Genomic DNA, 22513 nt, shown 5'->3' on the forward strand with positions numbered 1-22513 from the left:
ATGTATTGGTCACAGATCAGGAAGCTGGAAGTCTGAGATCATGGTGCCAGCATGGTCGCCTTCTGGTCAGGGCTTTCTAACTGGTTCATAGCCAGCACCTCCTTGCTGTGTCCTCACGTGGTGGTAAGGGTTAAGGATCTCTCTGGATCTCTTTCATACAGGCACTAATCCCATCCATGGTGTTCTTAAGCACTTTCTAAAGGCCCTAACAACCACTATCATCACCTTTGGGTGTTAGGATTTGACGTATGAGTTTTGGGGGGACACATCCAGACCATAGCATGGATGAATGGCAAAGCCAGTAGCTGCAGTGAGAAAACTATGGGAGAAACATGTTGGGGAGATAAGATCAAGTTCTATTTAAAAAATGTTCAACTTGAAATTCTAATTAGACACCTAATGGAAATGTCAAGTAGGAGGCATGATATGATTGTTAAGTCTGGAGCTCAAGGGAGATGTCAGGGCTGGAGAATATATAGATCTGGGAATTATTGAGAAGGAGATAGAAATGAAAGCCATGGCGCTGGATAAGATCTCCTCCAAAGTGAGTGAGTATATTTAAAGAAGAGAAGAGGTTTAGACAAATTTAAAAATCAAGAATAAGTGGAAGGAGTCAGCAGACTAAGAAGAAGCCAAGCAGGAATGTAGGAGGAAGGCTGAGAGAGTGTGTTGACCCAGAAGCCAAGCGGTTTACTGAGTCAAGTGCTGCTGAGAGGTCCAGTGAGAGACGGACTGGGACAGGTTCAGAGGATTTAGAGAAATGGAGGTCATTGGTGATCCTGAGAAGGGCTTCAGTGGAGTTGTAGGGAAGAAAACGATCAGAGAAGACTGAAAAGAGACTATGAAGTGAGGGAGTGGAGACATTGAGCATTGATCACTGATTTTAGGAATGGTGATATAAGTAGATCTGCACAGCAGGAGGGGGTAGATGGAGAAGGGCATAGATTCAGGGGAGGATAGATTTGTTTTAAGGTGGAAGCTATTCTGGCATTTTTATATGAAGATAGGAATGTTCTAATAGATAGAGGAAATGTGGAAATGCTAGACAGAGTGGATTATGGAAAGAGCAAAGCCTTTGAATAGGTTAGAGGGGCTCCAGGGCTTAAGTGGTGAAGTCTAAGAGAACTTACACTCCAGGACAGTTCTGTCATAAAGGAAAGAGGCAAAAATTAGTAAGTGTGGTGATGTGAAATTGTCATAGCTGTCTTCTGGTTGCTCCTTTCTGAGTAAAAGGAGAGATGAAGTCTCCTTCCACCAGCTCCACTAGTCCATCTCTCTGAGACCCTGCTTCCAACCCAGAACTCTGTCTTACCCTGACAACTGAGTTGGAGGAACTCAAGAATCTGCTGAAAGTTTCTGGGTTCCCAGCAGTCCCAGAGCCAGCTGTGCCACTTTGTCTTTGAGAAGGGGTGCAAGTTAGAAAATCAAACACATGAAATACCCTTGCTCAGACTCAGAACCCTGAACATGTGAGTCTTTTTTAGCCACCCACACTGGACAACGCAGTCTAGTGGAGTGCCAAGTGGCAGAAGAGCAAGTCCTGGTTAAAATGTCCACTGCCATCAGGCAGCTACCTTATTTTAGTTTCTACCGTATACTCTGTTTCTAACCTCCTTGTTTTCAGAGTTCTCCCGTTTGTCTCTTATTTAGATACTTTGGCATTAAAAGTGTTGAAATGTTAAATGTTTGTTTATCTTTGAAGGAGAGAGAGAGAGACAGAGCATGAGTGGGGGAGGGGCAGGGAGAGAGGGAGACACAGAATCTGAAGCAGGCTCCAGGCTCTGAGCTGTCAGCACACAGCCCGATGCGGGGCTCGAACTCACAAACCTCGAGATCATGACCTGAGCCAAAGTCGGACACTTAACCGACTAAACCACCCAGGCACCCCTAAAAGTGGTTTTTAATTCAGCCTCTCCCTAAGTTGCTTCCTCTTGAATCTCTTCCCCTTTAGCTCCAGTGAGCCTCAGACAAGTCCCAGGGTCTCAGCTGCCACATCCCCTCCCAGCTCTCCCAGCCCCCTCTTGTTAGGGAGAAAGGTCCTCACATAAATGGGAAAACATGTAAAATGGATTTGGAAAGGATAAACTAATGTCACCCTAAGGTATTTTTGACTAATTGGAGCAAAATAGCAAAAGCAGAGCTTTCTGAGCAAGATTTTGCTATCATCTAATCTTCTTTATCCATCTCTTAACACCCCCCATCTCTCAAAGTCTTCTAAAGGAACAACACACCTTTTGGAAAAATGAGTGAAAGTACAGATAAATTAGGGGTTGGAGATAATGAGGGTAAAGAAGGTTGCTTCCCCATAGAATACCACACGCACGTACACACACTTTGGATATCACACATGCAACTACATTTACTATAGCTTAAAGGTGAATGAGTAGCAAATTTGAATTTCTGTTTTTCTGGTAAGAATTTTGCAGCAAAACATAAATATATTAATTTAAAAAGAAAACATGCACAATTGTACACAACTATGTTAATTTCTTCAGCCAAACTTTTGTGGAGAGGTGTTTGGACTTTTATTTATTTATTTTAAACTTTAATTTATTTATTTTGAGAGAGACAGAGACAGTGTGAGCAGGGAAGAGGCAGAGAGAGAGGGAGAATCCCAAGCAGGCCTGACATGGGACTCGAACTCACAAAACTACGAGATTATGACCTGAACCGAAATCAGGAGTCAGACGCTTAACTGACTGAGCTACCGAGGTGCCCCTGGGCTTTTATTTGAAATAAAGTATCTATGTATACATACTTCTAACTAAATAGGAGTCAGGGTGAATATTTATTTTCCTACATAATATGTGACTAAACAAATAAAGCTCTTTTTTTTTTTTTTTTAACACTCCTTATATTGAAAGCCAAACATCTGATTTGTCATGTGCTATCACTCAAAATGATTTTGGAACTTCTTTTTGTAACTTCAGAGCTCTTTAAACACACAGGGTGATCAACCATCTCAGTTTGTCTGGGACTGAAGAGTTTCCCAGGATGTGGGACTTTGAATTTTAAACCTGAGATAGCTTTGGGTTAACTTTCCTGGGTTACCTGGAACCGAGGGAGATTTCAGTCCTAAAACTGGGTGAGTGCCAGGCAAAATGGGTTGAGTTTGGTCACCCTATTTGTAAACACAAGAAACGCCAGCTTATTGTTTTATAGTTGTAACCCTATTACTCAGTTTGATCCCCTCTTTATTTTTAAAGACTTGGCCCTCAGTATCTTTTGGCTGTTGCAGAATTTCTTCACTGCAAGCAAACAAACCTTTTCTTCCTTCCTTTCCATTCTTACCTTTCCATATCTGGGTCACTGTAAGTAAAAGTATGTATATTAGTGGTGGACTTGACAGACTCTCTCTTTGACCATAGTTTAGTCAGACTTCTCTGAGTCTTCTTCTCTATTAGGTCTCCACCTTGGCCCCATTCTGTCTTTGGCCTGTCTCTCCCAGTTTTAACAAGAATCCTATTAAGCTGGTTTAGTAAGAATCCCCTTACCCCTGATATCTCCTCTTAGTAATTTCCATCCACTGACCCCCTCACTCTGCCTATTGGCTATAAATCCCCTGCTGTCTTTGCTGTAATCTCTCCCCTACTACAGTGCTCTTATTGCAATTGTCCTAAATAATGTCTTCCTTGCCATTTTAATAAGTGCCGGAATATTTTTTTCTTTAACAGTTATGGTGCCATGACGTGGACAGAATCGAATTCATCATTGGACCCCTGGAACCTCTCATCCAGGACCCCAAGTGTGTGCTTTTGAAGACTTTATTTCACTCCTGACTGATTAGAGATCTACTGGTGAGTCTAAATCCTGGGCCAGTGCTCTGGATGACAGGCTGTTAAAGCATGGTTAAGGGCAGGTTTTGATTCTTAAGATTCAGCATATACTCGCTGAGGCTAGGTTAGAGTTCCACGATCCTTTGGTTGAAAAGTACCTGTTAAGCAAGCATCTTTCTGGATGGATGTCTTCTTGGATCTTTCTGAGTAGGGATTTACTCCTTGACTCTTAAGTGGCAAATTCCTGACTCTTTTGGAGGCCTCTACTCTAGAAAGTGTGTTAGAGTCCCAGGCAAATGGAAGCTGGGTTAGAGTCCCAGCCTTCTTTGTTAGCAAGGTACCATGAATTAAGAACAAGGGAGGATCTCAGTAGACTGAAAACCCCTTCTCATACCCCTTTTGACTATATGCTCCACTACCATGGTACTAACTCTCTACTTCCTTTCTTGTTGGAATAATTTTACTAGAGATAATTGGGAACCTCAGTGATTCCCCCAAACTGGTTCCTCTCAGACTTCTCTCAGCATTATTTCTGTTTCTCCTTTTTCCTTTTAGCACCTTCAGTCTTTGAATCCATTGATATGACTGTTGTCAAGCCCCTACCTCCTCCACCTCTCTGTCCACCCCTGCAAGACTTTCTCTTTCCCATTCCAGCCCCTCAGTTTCTTTTAGTCGCTTGAATTTTGGGTTCCCCAACCCACATTGAAGGCTCTCAAGAGACTCTTGGACCACCAAAGAAAGTACATGTAGGGCAAAACAAAATCTTAAAATGTTCCTCCATAAATCTTGGTAAAAAGCATTAACCATCAATTAAGCAGGTAACCTTAACTTGTTCCATCTGTCAGAAACACAATTTGGGACAAAAATATAAAGTGGAGCAAAAACAAGAGCCAATTATTTTGTAGAAACCAGTGAGTTTTTATTGCTATGTTTACCTGACTCATGGCAACAATTTTAGAATGAAAGCGACAGGGTCTCTCTTTGCATCTGTCTGTATGTTTATATAGTTATGTTTGTATATTTGTGTTATGTATATATTGTGTATGTGATATTTTCTATCTCTAGTTGGTATTGCCAAAAAATTTATAAAATCTTGTGAAGGAGATTCTTAAATTGGCTTAGAGGGATGACTGAGTGGCTCTGTCGGTTAAGCATCCAACTTCGGCTCAGGTCATGCTCTCACACTTTGTGAGTTTGAGCCCCGCATCGGGCTCTGTGCTGACAGCACAGAGCCTGGAGCCTGCTTCGGATTATGTGTCTCCCTCTCTCCCTGCCTCTCCCCCACTTGTGCTCTGTCTCTCTCTCTGTCTCTCTCTCTCAAAAATAAATAAACATTAAACATTTTTTAATTGGCTTAGAGAGAAGTGCTTATATAAATTAAATATTCCTAAATCTTCCAGAAATATAGAAACTAATTCAAATGCTTTAAGTATAAGCATCAAGTATAATACAAATATATATTTGGTGTTTAACCATTTTTAGGTTTCTTTGCTTTTGTGACTTTTTTCTTTTTCTTTTTCTTTTTTTTTTTGATACTTGCCTATCATGCATGTGCTGTAAAAATAGGTAACAGGGAAATAACTTGAGATGAGGGCTAGCTTTGTTTAATGTTATGATATATATGCCTAAAAAAATTTACAAAATATTTTTTGTATTAGCAACCTTAGAGATATGTATGTTAAATAGAGACATTCATTAAACATTGAGATCATTTCTAAGAGAAACTATTAAACCTTAAATTTCTAAGCACAAGTTTAAGTTTTATATACCTTTGGCCTCTTATTTTTATATGATATAGAGAGGCTAACTATATTTGAGTCTGTTGATAACATCTTTCTGACACAATGAAAAGTACTGTCAGAAAGCATATATGTACTTATAAAATTGTGAGATGGTATATTCATAAAATTTGCTAGTCTGTTACAGAATGCTGGTATACAAGAGACAATTCACAGTTGCCTACTTCCTAGTTTTTTCTGTTAAAATGTTATTAATGATTAAAAAATTATTTACTAATAATTAATGATTAAAAAATTATTTACAAATAATCGATATTTGTAAATGAAGCTACTAGAAACAATAAGGGTGAAATGAAACAACATTGCATGACAGGTATGTAAGGAAAGTAGAATGTATTTTTGATAAAGTAAAGTATACAGTGGGAATGTCTGGGTGGCTCAGTTGGTTGAGCATCCGACTTCCACTCAGGCCATGATCTCGCATTTCATGAGTTTGAGTCCCACATCAGGCTGTCTACTGTCAGCGTAGAGCCCCCTTCAGATCCTCTGTCCCTTTCTCTCTGCCACTCCCCTGCTTGCGCTCTTTCTCTCTCTCAAAAATTAAAATAAACATTGAAAAAAAGAGAGAAAATTATACAGTGTATGTAGGAAGGGTTTTGTTAAGGTAATAAGAATGTAATTTTTCCCAAAAGGAAAAAAGGAAAAAATAGGACAAAAACTGAATGGGTATAAAAAGTTATAGAAAGTTTTCAGGAAAGGAATCTTGGAGAAGGAATCTTATGTGGTCAAATCTGGCTTATTGGATATGTTTATTTATAAGGTTTTTGAAAATGCATTTTAATATTAAAAGTACACTAATGCAAAACTAGATTTTGGTTTTCTCTTTGTTGACATAACAAAATTTTCTTGATTTATTGGTCTGCTCTTAATAAGAGATTGTAAAAGCTTTTCAACCTTTTGTGTAATTCTCCTAGGAAACACATACCGTGTCTTCTCAGAATAATTCCCTGTGCTTTATATGCTTTGTCATATCCTTAATTGTTTAAGAGAACCAACTCTTCTCACTTTTAAAAGAACTAATTTTTTAAAAGATGTTACAGTCATGTTATCTCTGACATTCACTTTTGAATTCTTTTTTGTGACTTTGGTTAAATGTGTAGCTAAGTATTGTTCACCATAATCTGGGATTGTATTTAGTCAAGTATTCAAAACTTTTGACCTTTTTTTTTTAAAGCTTATTTATTTACTTTGAGAAAGAGAGTGTGTGCAGGAGTAGGCGAGGGGCAGAGAGAGGGAGGGAAAGAATCCCAAGCAGCCTCTCACTGTTAGCACAGAGCCTGACGTGGGGCCAGAACTCATGAACCTCATGATGTGAGATCATGACCTGAGCTGAAATCAAGAGTTGGATGCTTAACTGACAGAGCCACTCACGCGCCCTCCATCTTGGACCTTTTGGACAATTTGCCCTCCCCGGATCAAATCCTAAATGAAATCTTTATCTTGAACTGACTTTGACATTTCTCAGATGGCTCCTTCAAGATCTTAAAGGATTTTTCTTTTATCTTGAAAAAGAGGAAAAAAAAATAATTAGCTTTATTTCATATGTTCAACTGCATGAAAAGTATTGTCCAATAAAAGCTACTTTAACCTTCTCCAAGTTTTATTTGTATGGATAAAATATTTGTATGGATAAATATTTCAGAAATTTTATGAAACTTGTCAATACCCTCACTGTCCATGATGTGTTCTGTTATAATGTCACCAGTCATAACTCTAGTTAACATTTTAAATGTTCTACACCACATAATCAAATTCCCTTGCCAATTGCATTATTTTTATGATGAATTCTCCTCAGATCTTTCATCATTAATAGTTTTTGTTTGACTCTGATTCTTCTCTGAAAGTACTTACAGTCAGCTGTAGGCGAGAGTGCCTCATCTTCAACAGAAAGGAGTGGTCTCAGAATCCCACTAGGACAGGTCTCTGGATACAGGGTTTCCAATGGCATTGCTTAAATAATTTTGAGACCACACCATTTGACTGAGAAAGCATCCTAGAACTCTAGTGGAGAAGCTGATGGGTTCATAAGAGCAAGCAGAACAAGAATGAGTTACATAAGAATGAATGAAGTGATGAAGGATGATTATGGTTTTTGTTCAGAAGATTGCCACTGGATTTAAGGAACCCCTTTTCCTTTTCTCTTAAGCTATAACTCACAGCGATTTAGTAGATAATACTTTTTGTAAACAGAAATGAAACATTCATCTTTTCTCCCTGCCTGATTCCTCCAGAATTCAGAAACTCTTACTGAGTGTTCTTATTTTCATGGCAATATAATCATTTGCGTAAGTCCAATAAGAATCTGTCCTCCTTGAACAAGACATAATTGGAAACATTTGTTATATAACCAAGACTTTGAGTGGAATGTCATATTTTAGACTGATGAGCATAGAATCAGTTATGACCAAATAGTTTTAAGGAACTAAGGTTGACTTTATGGAGCTAATGCTTTCAAAGCCCTTTTGGGAAAACTGGGCTGGTATGGCTTACAGGGTTCTCAGTCTTGTAGGTGAGTAACAAAGGTCTCTTCTTGGCAGGCCCAGGAACGTTAGGATATTTTGGAGACCTAGAGAATGGAGAAATTTACCTAAATCTATAGATACTGCAAGTGAAATCTGGTGGCAAATTTGTGGCTTGGGTTCCTAACCTTGAGAGGCTTTTAAAAGTCTAAGTTGAGATTCCTTATGAAAAGTTCTAGCAAAGCAAACTTCAAAGATGTATGTGGTCAATTACTACTCTTGCTGCACTTATGTAAATAATAGGCCAAATATAATATGACCAGACTTATTTTGTAAACAGGAATAATCATACTTTGGTTAACTTGGGTGAAAAAAGGGGTTAATGTAGAGAGAAATTTTGTGCTTCAGTGAAAATCTATAGCTTACCTTTGTGGACGTCAGACTCTAGTCTGGTCATTGTCTTTGAGGTTTTATTATAAACTTACAGATTGGAGTGAATCCTGTCAACTTGCCTTAATTAGAAGAACTAGTCCTTCCCAAATATTCAGTTTTTCTAATTTTCTTCAATATCTTTCCAGAACTATCCAAATGAATATTTCCAATTTTTCTCCCACTTTCCTAACTTGGCATCACTGAGAACTAAAACCTGACTGTGCAGATATTTATTGGGATCTTAGGTTGTTTTGCAAGCTGAAGCTGGACAATGGGCAGCCTTTAAGCCTGATGCTGCTAAGTAGACCCTCAGAAAGTTTATGGAAAAGGTCCATATCTTCCATGCTCTGCTCTGGGACATAACCATGGCACTGATATTATGCCATCACTGAAGACATTCAAACTGCAGACTAGGAAATCTATCATATTGCCACCATCACCTTCATTTCACTGTCTAAAGATGGCCACTATCTAGAAATCTCAATTGCCTGCCCTTTGGACTCGGAAACTGGGTTTATAGTCTGCTTCAACCTTAATCTTTATTTTTCTTTTTACTTTCATAGAAATTTCCTGAATTAAATGCCTGATTATTTGTACCATGCAGCAAATATCCTCCACTACCAACTCCCAACAGATGGTTTAGCTGGTCCTTAATAACAAAAGGGGACTGAACAAGAAATGGACTTAAATTGTTCAGAGGAAAGAAAAATGTCTCTTTTTTTCCCTTGAACAGGAGGAAGGACTGACAAAGATTCTAAGGCTTCAGTCTTGGTCCTGTCCTGTTTTAACAAGAATCTTGCCAATTACGTTTAGTGAGAGTACCCCCACCACTGATATCTAGTCACCCAACATGTCTGGTCAAGTCCCCCATCACTCACCATTGATGTGTAAGTCCATGGTCAGCCTTTCACAGGAATTCTGTTAGAAAAGAATTTTTCTACTCTTGATACCTCCTGTTAGTAATTTTCTATCCACTGACCCCTCATTTTGCACATTGGCTAATAACACCCACTTGTTTTTCTTGTATGGGGAGTTGAATCTGATCTCTCTCCTATTGCCATAGAGCCAGCTCCTATTGCAATAGTCTTGAATAAAGTATTCTTTACCATTTTAACAAATGTCAGAATAATTTTTTATTTAACAGACACATCAGGAAAAAGGGGTTTCTTACTATGTAAGCCACAAGAGACATTAAAATCATCATCTCTTTAAAGGTCATTTTGTCCTTCCTCCCACTGGTTTTGGAATCCCTCAAACCTCAACTTGTAGCTCAGTACATTATCCCTTCCCCTGACTTTTGGCTGCTTAACACATTTCATGGTAATCACTAATTCATCACATGGAACTGAATAAGAACCATTTAATATGATTATCTTCTCCATTAAAGCTGTCATCATAATTAGAGCTGCAGTGAACTGTTTGCCAGGAATTATAACTTCTGCCAAGAAAAACTTGGGTGTCATTTTAGAAAAATTCTTAGGTGGGGGAGGAGGAGATCAGGACCATCTGTGTTGGGATCCAGAACTGAATAATGAAAAATAAAGCCCCCTTCCCCTGCTATCTGCCAAACTCTAGCCAGCCCTCCAACTGGACCTTGCCAAAGACTTTAGAATGAACCAACTTCCAAGGTAGTCCAAAGAGCACACCCTCTTAGGGAATGATAACCTTGGAAAAGCCACCCTTTAAGAAGAGAAAAAGGACAGCATCAAATAAAAATCAGGCCTTCGTGCGTAAGGCTTCCTAAAAGTTGTTCCAAATGGTTTTGTTTGCCACCCTACTGTTTCCAGGGCAACCACCTAAGCCAGGACAGAAGTAGAAGGAGACATGAGGCTAGAATGGGACCACCCACTGCAATTCTCATTTTATTCTGATGGCAAGAACCTTTATATCGACTCGAAGTGTTTGTCAGGCCTCTTGCTGTGAATCACTAAAATAACATTTTGCCCTGATGGAAGTGTGTCACAGGCTGCTGCTCCCACATCCCCCCATACTGAGGTGTTTTAAAATGGAACCAAATATCCCAGGGGAATTTTCTCTGCACTACCAGCATTGCTTTGTTGCACATTTTTAGATTACACACTGTAAATTATAGATAAAATACATTATGCTGATTTCCTCCTGCATATCTTTTAGTTATTTTTAGGAAAAGTGTCTTTGAAATTCAGCCTCTCAGGTAAATGTTCAAAATGAAGAGAAAAATAAAACCAAGGCAGAGGAATGCACAAGACTGAGACTGCAACCACATCACAGTCTGGCACTTTGTCATAAGCATAACTCGTGTCCAGCAAGGATTTTAGTTGCAGAATGTGAAGAAGCCCTGCATTGGGCATCATGAGATTTGGGTGTGCCTCTTGGTTCTGCAAGTTCCTGGATATATGACCTTGTAGGAATTTATCTCATCCCTCCAAGTCTTAGTTTCCTCATCTATGAAATGAGAAATGTTCATGGAGATCTCTCAGGTGACTTCCACTTCTCACACTGTATGACACTCTGTATGAATCTTACTAAAATGCCCTTGAATCACATAGATCAGATTATTTTGACCATTTTTAAAAAGAATTAATAAACTCAACTTGTGAGCATTAAAAAATTCAGTAGCATCAAAACACTTTGACCTACAATCTTCATGATATCTTACTGCACTGGGTTTTGCTGATTTTCTACTTGCTATGCTGGATATCTCCCATTTTCTCCTCAAATGGACTCTCCATTGTTCACCCTCGGAGGTTGTCCTGTGAGGACTACAACACAGGCCCTTGTCTCCTGCCTTCCAGGTGGATTCAGTGAATGGGCAGGAGAATGAAAGGAGGGCAGAGTGTGAGGTTGCCCCTTTCTCCCTCTGCCTGTGAGGTCGAGCTAGCGTCGTCCCTCAACCAAAGGTCGCAGCTGGAAAGCATCCTCTCTACATAACTGTCTCCAGGTTCCATAATGGCTCTTAGTCTGTTCAGGCTGCAATAACAAAATGCCATAGACTGGGTGGCTTATGGTCAAGAGATTTATTTCTTACAGTTCTGGGGGCTGGAAGTCTGAGATCAGGGTGCTGACAGATTTGGTGTCTGGTGAGAACCCACTTCCTGGTTGTAGACTGCTAACTTCTTGCTATACCCTCCTGTGATGGTAAAAGGGCGAGGGAGCTCTCTGGGGTCTCTTTTATAAGGGCACCAATTCCATTCATGAGGGCTTCACCCTCATGACCTAATTATCTCCTAAAGACCCCGTTCTCTAGTATCATCACATTGGGAGTTAGAATTTCAACATTATCACTTTTGGGGAAACACAAACATTCAGTCTATAGCAGACTCTTTCCTCTTGCTACTGCAGGTTGAGAGACACTGCATAACCCTTATGGCTCTGTATGCCCTGTGCATATCTTTAAATTTTGGTCTAGTCAAGTTTGAACAAGCCATCTATTGCTTTCCTCTATCTTGACTGATACACTCCATTTTTTGAGATACAAGTATGGCAAGATTGGAAAGGCCATGGTGCTCTTTATTTCAATATATCAATTCACCTTGAATATCAAATACATATTCCGCCCCCCCATAATTGTGACTCTGAGAAAAGATGAGAATCTCCATGCAATGCTTCTTGGTTATGTTGTACTTGACTTCTATATGTGCTTGTATTATTAGACAGGATTCAGAAGCAGATAATAGAAGCCAGTCTAGTAGTTAAACAGAAAAGGATTGGACACAAGGAATCAGATGCTCACAATTATAAGGCTGGGAGGAGTAGGCGCTAGGTTAGGCTTTCTGGAATGACTTCCAGAACACTACCACAGAGCTGACCTGTCTAGAGAACTATCTCTGCAATGAATAGGAAGCTGGGGAATCAAGAAGCCCATGCGCAACCTGCCAGCTCCAAGATCTCACAACTTTTGCCGATTTAGGCATCAGAAAATTACAGACTCAGTTGTTAGCCCCAAACCTTGTATACCTGATTTGCACCACCAGAATGAAGGCCTGACTTCCCTCCTATTTGACTCAGTTCTGAATTCAATTTTCATGTAAGTAATTTAATCAATCATATTCCTAGTTGCAAATGAGTATGGGAAATGTCAGTTTTAGCTTTCCAATGTCTGTAGTTCAGGAATGCATGCTAGAAGGAGATTGGGATGAATTCTGAGCAAGCCAATCTATTCTCTGTCACAAGATTATTTCTGAAAGCATGTTTCAAATGGCACACTAAAAAAAGATGAACTTTGGAGATTAAAAAAATAGAGAGTAGAATTAAAATCTCTGCTTTAGGACTTACCAGCTGTGTAACCTTGAGCAGGATGCACTTAATACTACTAGAGCTATTTTTCATATTTGTAATAGGAATAATAATGCCTACCTCACAGAATTTTCATTCATTTATCCATCTCTATTAACATGACTTTTTAGTTGGAAGTGACAGAAATCTAATTGATTGGTTAAGTAACGAAAAAATTGTCAAAGGATATTTGGTAGGTCACAGAATTGCCATAAGGTCTAGAGAGTCAGCCTCAAGGCTGAACTTCTAGGACACCACCTGAAGCAGGCATCAGAACTATCTTGGGACACTGCTTCTGTCTCCACAACTCCCGCCTAGCACTCGATGCTACATTTTCCACTGCCAGCAGGAATTTAACTTCACTGATGCAGGTACTATCGCCAGCTGTGTTACCAGAAACTAACCAGTGTCATGTCTGAAAGCCAAGTGGCAGTGCTGTCACTCTCATTGGCAAAAATGGATTCCACATGGCATTTCTTCTTCACATTAGTCTCTTCTCAAGGCAGGTTTCACAGGAGTGTCTGGTGAGGCCTGGATCACATGCTTGTGCCCAGCTGCAAGGAGGGCTAGGAAAGCATGATTTCTGACTTTTAACTTGAGGAGGGAGGAAATTCCCTAACCAAAGGGAGAGTATTCATAAAGTGCTGGCCTCCAGACAAACGTCCATTATACCTCCTCCAAATGGCTAAGCAAAGGGGACTTTTATTAGCTTTTTCTCACTCTGCTTTCCTCTGTTCATGGACCATTCTCCTCAAAATGGTGGCATGCTGGTTCCTGAGAGCTGCAAATTTATATTTTATCAGCCAAGCAGTACTTGTGTAAAGAATGTGTCTCTTTCCCAATGATTCCATCAAAATCTGTAGCTGACTCTATTGATCAGATTTGGATCGCATAAACTTTCCTAAATCATTCATTGAGCCAGAGAGATGGAATAAATTAACACATCAGGTCTGGGTTACATGCCAACTGAGCTGAGGAAGTATAGGTTCAGCCCTTTTAGAACTGTTTGGCTCAAGCCTGGGGGAAGAAAGTTTTATAAAGGAATGTTGGGCATTCTTGGGATGAGAATGCTAGGCAGGCAAAACAATAGTTTTTCACTGTACTCTTCCTGATGGCTTCGATATCCACAAACACACACTCTTCCTCTCATCATACAATGTCATAAGTATTACCACTCATGACAGTGCAACTCTTCCATGTACACCCCAAAACTCCCTCCCTAAGGTCTATGCCACTTATTGCATCCAGCTCTAGGGGCTCTCAGCAATGGCATTTGATGGTTAATTTTATGTGTCAACTTGACTGGGCTGAGGAATCCCCCAAATAGCTGGTAAAACCTTATTTCTAGGTGTGTCTGTGAGAGTGTTTCTGGAGGAGCTTAGCATTTGAATCAGTAGACTGGGTAAAGAAGATCTCCCTTACTGATGCACGTGGGCATCAGCTAATACATTGAGAGCTTGAATAAAATAAAAAGTCAGAGGAAGAGTGAATTTGCTTTCTCTGCTTGAGCTGAGACATCCATCATCTCCTGTCCTTGGACATCAATGCTCTTGGTTCTTGAGCCTTTGTACTTGGACTGGGACTTATACCATTGACTCCTCTTGTTCTTAGACCTTTGAATTTGGACTAGAAGCACACCACTGGATTTCCTGGGCCCCCAGTTTGCACACAGCAGATCATTGGATTTCTCAGCCTCCATAGTCACATTAGCCAGTCCCTTATAATAAATCTCTTTCTGTGTATCTCTGCGTATCCTACTGGTTCTGTTTCTCTGTAGAATGCTGACTAACGCAGTTCATTACTCTCAGGTTGGTCCAGAGTATATGCTCTGTATTGGCAACTTTGCTAAATGACAAATATAACCTAAGCTACAAAGGTGTAAGGAGATCAGGATACCTTAATTAAAAAAAAAAGTCCCATGTGAAAAAGGGAAGAAGAATCAACTTATAATGGTCACTGTTTAACAACATTGATCACATCCTGCTTTCCAGGAATAAAAAACTCTCCCTGCTTCAGTGGTGGAGTGAAATCAGAGGTTAGCCAAAGTAGCTGACAATGGCTTTCTCCTCTGGTAGTGCAGTATCTACTGTGGTCACATCTGAGAAGCTCCCACAGATGGGAGCTAAACTAATTTTGAAACCTATTTTCTATAGAGAAGAGTTCAGGGCCCTGGAGATTGCCTTAGTCTGGTCATCATTTTTATTTAGATCTAGTAAGCTTTCCATCTATATCTAACACTACAATGTCCTTTCTTACAGCAACAGGCCTTAGATCTATGCCCTTGTCCCCAGCCCTTAACTATAATGCCTCCATTTTGGATATTTCCTGGGGGAAGTAACAAGCAGTAGCTTGAGTTGGAAGAGACAAAACCTGTGGACTCCCCCATGCCAAGTATTTCAGTGGTTGGGTTCCAAAGTGGAGCTAAGTGGAGATTACATCAGGCAATGGAGACTCAGAAAGAGGTGCTCAGTAGGGCTTTCCTTAGCTCCTTTTTTATCTCCTTTTAAGTTTTCAGTGTCCTGGACTTTGCTTCCTCTAACTTTATCTTGAGGAAGAGAATTCAGCGTTTGCCAAATGAGCAAAGCTCAAGATTATCTGGCTACTAACTCTCCTTGATCATAGGGCTTTCCTTAACCGTTTCCGTTCTCTTTCTGCTTTCTGATGAGCCAGTAATCTCTTACTTATAGTAGCTTGTCTCAGTCTGAAAAAATATCCAACTTTATCTAACCAGATGACATTTTTCCACCAACTCTCCTAAATTTCCCTGCATAGACATCTTGCCTGGGTCTCCAGATAAAACTTACTCATGAAGCTAACCATCTTCCCAGCAAGAGAAGGGAAAATATACTATGTCCTGCCTCACCATGACCCTTCCAACTCCACACTGTCATTCCAAGTGTGTCAGTTGTAACAGGTACTTTCAGGAATCAATTTCTATTTCACTTTTTCCATAAACAAACAAACAAACAAAAAACTGTGGCTATCTTAAGCAAAAACAAGAAATGTGCTCAAGAATGTGGAGTAACACAAAGAATTAAAAGAAAATCTAAGCACCAGTCTGTGAAAAGAACAGAAATCAAAATATTTCTAAGTGTCCAAGTAACACGAACCAATGGTCAGTCCATTTTGTGGCAGTGTTGTTAGGATAAGTGATTATAGCCATTTTCTATCCCTGTTTTATCATACTTGAGATTTAATGATTGGGATGAGACCAGCGTAGGGTCTTCCTATTGCTCTGCCATTTGAACTCCTCCCCAAGGTTTAATGTTTGGAAGAAAGAGTCTGAATGGCATTTTTGGGTCATCCAATCACTCATTTCTTGTTCAAGGCAGAACATTTTGAATGATTGCCTCACCAAGACTGTCAAGGGAATTGTTTTAAGGTGTTCTTAACAGAAAAAAAAAAAAAAAAAGAATGAATGCCCAGCAGACAAAACTCAAAGATGTTTACTATTTGCTCACTATATGATAAGCCCTATGTTAGTTTCTCTGGATCCAAAGATAAATAATGATGTTGACTAACATTTATTAATCATTTAATCAATGCCAGGAAATTCCTATGCATTATTTCAGATATTCTTTATAATAAATACTATAATATAGGTACTCTTATGTCTTAGGTCAGTGTTATGGGTTTAATTGTTCAGTGGGTTTAATTGTTTAATACATATATTGAAGTCTTAACCCTAGCACCTCATAATGTGGCCTTATTTCCAAATTGGGTCATTGCAGATATAATTAGTTAAGATGATACCAATAGTGTGAGCCCTACTCCAATATGACTGGTGTCTTTATAAAAAGAGGAAATTTGGACACAGATGCACACAGGAAGAATGCCATGTGAAGATGAAGGCAGAGATATAAGTGATGCATCTATAAGCCAAGGAACCTAAAAATTGCCAGGAAACCATCAGAATCTTGGGGAAAGGCATGGACATTCTTCCTCACAGCCCTTAAAAGGAACCAACCTATCAATACCTTGATCTTGGATTTCCTGCCTCCAGAACTGTGAAACAATAAATTTATTTTATGTCCCCAGTTCATTAACACTTTGTTACAGCAGCCCTTGAAACTAATATAGCTGAGTTCCCTAGAAGAAGAGTCTGAGATAGAATTCTTATACAAGAGATCTATTGAAATAACACCTTTCTAGGTTTTTCCTGTGTTCTTCCAAAATGGCCACCACATTATTTCTGGTCCCCTATACTTTTCATATTCTTCCCAAGTTGCCACTCCACTGTCAAGAAGTGGAGTCTTTGAACTTGAGGGGACCTTGTGAGTATTTTAACTAATAGAAGAAGGCAGAAGTAACACTGGGCGACTTCCAAACTTAGGTCATGAAAAGCAATTCAACTATCATATAGCTCTCTCTTTTTCAAGATACTCTCCCTTAGAAGCCAGCCACTATGCTATGAGGAAGCCAAAATTAGCCCATTCAGAGAGACTACATAGAGAGGGACTAAGGTCCCCAGTGAATGGGATAGAGATAGAGATATAGATACATCTCAACTGCCAGACATGTGAGTGGTAGGACTTCAGACGATTCTAGTCCCCAGCCTTCAGGTCATCTATCTCACAAATATTATGAGACAGGCAAAAATCACTCCCCCAAAGTTCTTGACCCACAGAGTCAATGAGCATAATAAATAGTTGCTGTAAGTCCACCACGTTTTGGGGTGATTTATATTGCAGCCATAGCAACTAGAACAGTTTTTAGTATATAGGAGTAGGGTATTGCTATAACAAAATGCCAAAAATGTGGCAGTGGCTTTGGGACTTTGGGACAGTAGATGAAAGATGAAAGGGCCTTGAAGAGACTGGTGGAAGAGTCTAATGACCCTCAAGAGAACTCTCAGAGAGGAATTAAAGAAAAGTAAGGCAAATATTATTGGAAATTGGAGAAAGAGAATCTTTGTTATGTAGTGACAAAATGTTTAGCAACACTGAACCTATGATAAAGTAGAAAATAGAAAATATACCTAATGAGCTTGATAACCTAGCTAAGGAGATTTCCTGGAAGAATAATTGAAGGCACCACCTGACTTCTTGCTTATAGTAAAATGTGAGAAGAAAGAAATAAGCTAAATAAAGAACTGAATTTGAAAATAAAACTATCATTTCCAGTCTCCTCAAGATTGCCAATTAAGAAAAAGCTTCACAGCAAGGATCAAACCCAGGGAAGAAATATAACATCCATTTTCATGATCTCAGACAAATCTGAAGTTGTTCCTCAAAAGACAATTTAGTCAGACCAAAGGTCCTTTAGGGATCTTAAGGATGTCTCTAAAAAGGACTTCTAAGAATCTTAAAGGTGTTGTCCCTTAGGAGTTTACTAGGAAGACCAAAGTAAGAGAAGGGCTTATCTCAGAGACTTTGGGCATAGATTTTGTTTAATGGAGTGGACTATAAATCAGTTGAGTCATAAAAACCCATAAATGTTTTAAAAGAATTATATAAACTTGGACTAAAAGATTTAGAGATAATATAAAATGAAAAAGAGGTCTTTGGACCTCCAAATTTCTATGGGCAGAGCAGACTGAGAAAATTACTCAGTTGCAGATGTGGACTATTTTCTATGGAAAATCAAGAAGTCAAGAATACAGAGGGTAGAGCCAAGAGCAATAGTGAATCATTCCCAAACAGTAGGACTGATCCTCTAATCAAGAAACTGGCAATACATGTCCAGCTGGATTTTAGTATTGTGATGGACCAGTGACTTCTGTGTTCTTCAGTTTTTCCCCTTTTTAAATGGCAATGTCTATCACCGTTATTTGTGCCTGTCCCATCATTGTATGTTGGGAATGTGTGAGAGAGATATTTTGTCTCTTTAGTTCATAGGTTTGCAGATCAAAAGGAACCATTCCCAGGGAGCTATATTTGAGGAAACACATCCAAGGAAACATATTGATACCTAGATCTAATCTAAATGACAATATTTTCCTTTCCCCTCTAAGTATGAATATAGTACTTGACATATATGCTTAGAAAATGAATAAAAGAACATGTTATTCATTATACTGGAAAAATAGATATTCTGGTTAGTAAAAATAACTATGGACTGGCCTAAAGATAGTTATATAGACTTGGGGTGCCTGGGTGGCTCAGTCAGTTAACCTTCTGACTCGATCTTAGCTCAGGTCATGATCTCAGGTTCATGAGTTCAATTCATGCTTAGGGCTCTGTGCTGACAACGTGGAGCCTGCTTGGAGTTATCTTTCCATTTCTCTCTGCCCCTACCCCACCTGTGCTCTCTCTCTTTCTCAAAATAAATCAATAAACTTAAAAAAATTTTAAAAAGATAGTTATATGGACTTGAGTGCTTAGAAATAAACCCATACAATTCTTGGACAACTGATTTGTAACAAGGGTACCAAAACAATTCAATGGGGGTAAGAACATTCTTTTCAAGAAATGATATGTAGAGAACTAGATATCCACATGAAAGAGAATGAAGTTGTACTCCTATCTCATATTGTACACAAAAATTAACTCAAAATAGACTAGAGACCTAAATGTAAAAGTTAAAACTTATAAAACTCTTGAAAGAAAGCATAGGTATAAATATTTGTGACATTGGATCAGACAGTGGTTTCTTAGATATGACACCAAAAACATGAACAATCAAAGAAAAAGGAAACATTGAAGTTCATCAAAATTAAAGACTTTTGTGTTTCATAAGACATTATCAAGAAAGTGAAAAGACAACTCAAAGAATGGAAGAAAATATTTGCCACAATTGGCCCTCCTCCACAGCACCTCCTTTACTCTCTGTTCTAAATTCTCCTAATGACTAACTATTACCTCCACTTGTTTCAGTGGCTAACCTGATGGTCTAAACAAAATTCATGTTGCTGAGGGATCTCAGTCACACATTTGGTTTATTACTAACCCATGAAGGTGACAAAATATATGGGTAAAATACTACTGACTTTTAAGGGCTTGTATTGTGAAGTACAATTTTTTTTTATTGGAAATAGCCATACTCATTCATTTACATACTTTCTTTGGATATTTTCATGCAATCACAACAGCATTGAGTAGTAGATGGAGAGAGCCTATTGCATGCAAAGCCTAAAATATTTACTCTCCTGCCCTTTACAGAAAATATTTGCTGACTGCTGCTCTAAGGCAATCTTTGTCAGTAGGAAGTGGCATGTAAAAGGGGTGAAACCTTTAGAGGGATATTATCCCCCATGCTCTCTTTACCTTGCTCCTTGGTCTCTTCTTACTAATTCTATGCTTTGACAGACCTCTCAGCCTTCAAAGGATTCGAGAACTGCTGGGAAAATAATTGTGGCAGTCTGATAGTTCTCTTGTATACATCTCTCTCTTTTTTTTCTAAACAAAAGAACCTTTGAAATTTAGGTAGTCACAGGGTGCCAAAAATAAAGAGTGCATTTCCCAGCTTCCATTGGGGTTAGGCATGGCCATATGACTAGCTGACTGTCAATGAGATGTTGCTTTCCGAAAATGTGCCAGATGTAAGAGTTATGCCTTTGGGTTTGATTGTCTCCCTTGTTCTGGTAGGAATGCAGGTACAAAGACCAGCTATCCAGCAACCACCATGGACCATACCTATATGATAACACCCTAGTGTTGATAACAAAGAAAACTGGAATGAATCTGGTCTCTGCCAAATAGACATTTTATATGAGAGTATAATATCTTGAGTATTAAAGTCACTGTGAAATTGGGTCTTCTCTCTCATGCTACACCATCTAATTCTTATAAATACAGTGTCATAGACAGAATTATGACTGTTTGAGAGCAGGGACCTTGTCTGTTTGAGTCATGGGTATATCTTGAACATCTAGAATGATGCCTAGTACATGGCAGGTACTCAGTAAATATTTATAGAGGATGCTTGAATAAAATATGATAAAGAAGAATGGAAAACCAAGACAAATGAATGAGAATTATTTCCCGTATCTAGAGAATTACTATTTTTCAATTGGGTTACCTAGCTATAATGTAAAATTTACCATTTTAACCATTTTTATTTTTTGTATTTATTTATTTATTTATTTATTTATTTATTTATTTATTTATTTATTTATTTATTTATTTTATTGTTTTATTTGCCTTTTTTTTAATATATGAAATTTATTGTCAAGTTGGTTTCCATACAACACCCAGTGCTCATCCCAAAAGATGCCCCCTTCAATGCCCATCACCTCCCCTCCTCTCCCTCCCACCCCCCATCAGCCCTCAGTTTGTTCTCAGTTTTTAAGAGTCTTTTATGCTTTGGCTCTCTCCCACTCTAACCTCTTTTTTCTTTTTTTTTCCTCCCCCCCCATAGGTTTCTGTTAAGTTTCTCAGGATCCACATAAGAGTGAAACCATATGGTATCTGTCTTTCTCTGTATGGCTTATTTCACTTAGCATCACACTCTCCAGTTCCATCCACGTTGCTACAAAGGGCCATATTTCATTCTTTCCCATTGCCACGTAGTACTCCATTGTGTATATAAACCACAATTTCTTTATCCATTCATCAGTTGATGGACATTTAGGCTCTTTCCATAATTTGGTTATTGTTGAAAGTGCTGCTGTAAACATTGGGGTACAAGTGCCCCTATGCATCAGCACTCCTGTATCCCTTGGGTAAATTCCTAGCAGTGCTACTGCTAGGGTCATAGGGTAGGTCATAGGGTAGGTCTATTTTTAATTTTGTGAGGAACCTCCACACTGTTTTCCAAGGGGCTGTACCAGTTTGCATTCCCAACAACAGTGCAAGAGGGTTCCCATTTCTCCACATCCTCTCCAGCATCTATAGTCTCCTGATTTGTTCATTTTGGCCACTCTGACTGGCGTGAGGTGATGTCTGAATGTGGTTTTGATTTGTATTTACCTGATGAGGAGCGGTGTTGAGTATCTTTTCATGTGCCTGTTGGCCATCGGGATGTCTTCTTTAGAGAAGTGTCTATTCATGTTTTCTGCCCATTTCTTCACTGGATTATTTGTTTTTCGGGTGTGGAGTTTGGTGAGCTCTTTATAGATTTTGGATACTAGCCCTTTGTCCGACATGTCATTTGCAAATATCTTTTCCCATTCTGTTGGTTGCCTTTTAGTTTTGTTGATTGTTTCCTTTGCTGTGCAGAAGCTTTTTATCTTCATAAGGTCCCAATAGTTCAATTTTGCTTTTAATTCCCTTGCCTTTGGGGATGTGTCAAGTAAGAAATTGCTGCGGCTGAGGTCAGAGAGGTTTTTTCCTCCTTTCTCCTCTAGTGTTTGGATGGTTTCCTGTCTCACATTCAGGTCCTTTATCCATTTTGAGTTTATTTTTGTGAATGGTGTAAAAAGTGGTCTAGTTTCATTCTTTTGCATGTTGCTGTCCAGTTCTCCCAGCACCATTCGTTAAAGAGACTGTCTTTTTTCCATTGGATATTCTTTCCTGCTTTGTCAAAGATGAGTTGGCCATACGTTTGTGGGTCTAGTTCTGGGGTTTCTATTCTATTCCATTGGTCTATGTGCCTGTTTTTGTGCCAATAGCATGCTGTCTTGATGACTACAGCTTTGTAGTAGAGGCTAAAGTCTGGGATTGTGATGCTCCTGCTTTGGTCTTCTTCTTCAAACTTACTCTGGCTATTCGGGGCCTTTTGTAGTTCCATATGAATTTTAGGATTGCTTGTTCTAGTTTCGAGAAGAATGCTGGTGCAATTTTGATTGGGATTGCTTTGAATGTGTAGATAGCTTTGGGTAGTATTGACATTTAACAATATTTATTCTTCCAACCCGTGAGCACAGAATGTTTTTCCATTTCTTTGTATCTTCTTCAGTTTCCTTCATAAGCTT

The 22513-nt window shown here is 39.0% G+C and overlaps 1 protein-coding gene across 5 annotated transcripts in view; it reads left to right on the plus strand.

The window, feature by feature from the left end:
- The window catches only part of ZNF280D (zinc finger protein 280D), a 327277-nt gene that overhangs the window by 77928 nt on the left and 226836 nt on the right, over positions 1-22513 (plus strand). For all 5 annotated transcript variants that reach the window (XM_045059258.1, XM_011282887.4, XM_045059257.1 and 2 more), the window contains one exon: positions 3675-3797. The gene's annotated coding sequence lies outside the window, so the exon portion shown is untranslated. The remainder of the gene's footprint in view (positions 1-3674; positions 3798-22513) is intronic.

This window comes from Felis catus, chromosome B3 (assembly GCF_018350175.1).
Source record: "Felis catus isolate Fca126 chromosome B3, F.catus_Fca126_mat1.0, whole genome shotgun sequence".
Taxonomy (NCBI): domain Eukaryota; kingdom Metazoa; phylum Chordata; class Mammalia; order Carnivora; family Felidae; genus Felis; species Felis catus.